Source organism: Pteropus vampyrus, unplaced genomic scaffold, assembly GCF_000151845.1.
Source record: "Pteropus vampyrus isolate Shadow unplaced genomic scaffold, Pvam_2.0 Scaffold291, whole genome shotgun sequence".
Lineage (NCBI taxonomy): Eukaryota > Metazoa > Chordata > Mammalia > Chiroptera > Pteropodidae > Pteropus > Pteropus vampyrus.
Genome location: NW_011889072.1, coordinates 1,023,043 through 1,025,232, shown reverse-complemented (window position 1 = coordinate 1,025,232; position 2,190 = coordinate 1,023,043).

The following is a 2,190-nucleotide window of genomic DNA, read 5'->3' as shown; positions in this document are numbered from 1 at the left end:
TTTAAACCTCAAAAAATATATTTAAAAAAATAAAGAAACGTCTGCCTCTGCAGCAGAGGGCGGACAAGGTGGACGCACCGAGGTGGTCGTTCAGCAGTGCCCTTTCTGCGCCGCGCCGTCGAGGGACAGCGCCGAGTGTCCGTCGCAGATGGGTGGGGGTCGTTGTCCACAGTCCCCCGGCAACCCTCCAAGTGTGACGGGCAAGCCTCAGGCACACACCCTCCAGCCGCAGGCTCAGGCTTCCCGTTTGCTCCTAGAGCTTGGCACAGCCTTCCTCTCCCTCCTGGAGGACAAAGAGGCCGAGCCCGCTGGCCGCCACCACCCGGGGGCGGCCACTCCTCTCCCGTCACCTTGTCCTGCGTTCCTCACTGGAGACCGGTGACTTCCCCGCAGTGGGACGCAGGACAAGGCGATGAGGCCAGCACAGAGCTGAGCCAGAACTCGCCGGCCCCCACCGCGGCTGGGGCGAGTCGAGCAGGGGCCAGACGTGGGGGTTCTGGGGGGGGCACCCCCACAGAGACACAGAGGACGAGGCTCGGCATCCCCAAGGTCTTCCTCGGGTAATTCTGCTCAGCAGGACCCGAAGGCTCCACGGCAACCAGTTCGGAGGGGTGACAGTCAGAACACGCGGCCAAGGCGATGGGCGCAGCACCCCAGTCAGCACCCTTGAGTGTCGGGCGTGGTCATGGGACAGGTCCGTCCTCACAGCACACCTGGAAGGCGCGGCATCCCTCTCCTCGGACACTCACAAGGGTGAAGCCTGAGGAGACCACCGCGTCCCCCACCCGCCGGCAGCTGGCGGGAGGCCCGCACACAAGTTCCCGCCTGCTGCTGCAGACGGCCCATGTCACACACCCCGAGCTCCGTCCGGACCACCTCCTGCCGAGCTCCGGGCTGTGCTGCTGACGCTGCAGCTTTGCAGGACAGCCCAGAATTAGTGCCCACGAAAGCAGGCAGCTCCGCGAGGCCCTGGCAAAATGCGCTGAGCTGGCCGTTTCCCCGAACTCGCGTCCGAGTCCGTCTCCCCAGGAGCGCCTTCCTGCAGTGACCTGGGAGGGCCGCTTCCCCGAGCCCCGAGACACGCTGCCCACACCCTGGTTCTTCCTGCTGTCCGTGCCCCAGCGAGCCGCGGCCTCTGCTGCCCATCGCTTCCACAGCATGTCCACTTGGCCCTGTGGTCGGCCTGGGTGGCCCTGGGCTGCTAGGGCGGTGGGGCCCTTCCACTGCTGCCGAGCAGACTGACCGTTATCAGACCTGCCCTCCTGCCACAAACAGCCATAAAACTGGACCACTACAGGGCGCTGGGTGGCAGGCAGAGCTGACCGAGCACGGGCACGTCTCTGCTATCTGCCTGGGAGGCTCCCCTCCCCTGGGAGGTGGACCCGCAGGGAACCGAGACCTGTCTGAGACAAGGCACGGAGTCCAGCGTCTCCGGCTGCAGGGAGCACAGGGCCCCAGGAGTCGGAAACACAGGGCCCCAGGCTTGGGGACCCCAAGTGTCATTGTCTGAAACTCTGCCTTCTGTGTGCACAAGAAAAGACTCCCTCGGCCCAGCAAAGAGCAGAGAAGCAGGTACTGGGCCCCACGCCATCCAAGTGGCAGCTCCCGGCAGCACAAGCTCTGGCCGGGACCCGGAAGGCCAGGCCCTGGGAATAAGAACTGAGCTCCAGAGTAAAGGCCACCCCATGTGCCACTGGGGCCCGGGGTGACCCCAGCAACCAGCAAACCCAAGCCCCCAGAAGAAGCTGCTTCTCATTCCCCAAACCCGACCGGCCAGGGAAGGCTGACCGTGGTTGCCCACGAGCACTCAGCCAGTCCTCCACGTTCACGGCCCCCGGGGGACAAGGAACATTCTCGGGATTGGAGACACTCCGGAGCGGAAGGGGCCGAAGCGGCCCCAAAGCGCAGGAAGAGAAGCTTGTCTCCCTGTGTCATTAAGGAAACGCAGGCTGCAGCCAGCAAGCATCCTCCAGGCCACAGGTGCGGTGACAAGGCCTGAGCCGCCGCTGGAGGCACGCAGGTGCGGTCAGGGAGGAGGGCCCCCCGGCAAGGCAGTGGCTGCATGAGAAAGAGTAACCGCCACGAGATTATTAAGTGGCTGTTCTGAGTGCAGCTCAATAAAGGAAAATTAACCAGCTTCTCCCCACCAGGCTCCTTTCAAACACTAAATAAAAATTAGCGAAAACAAAG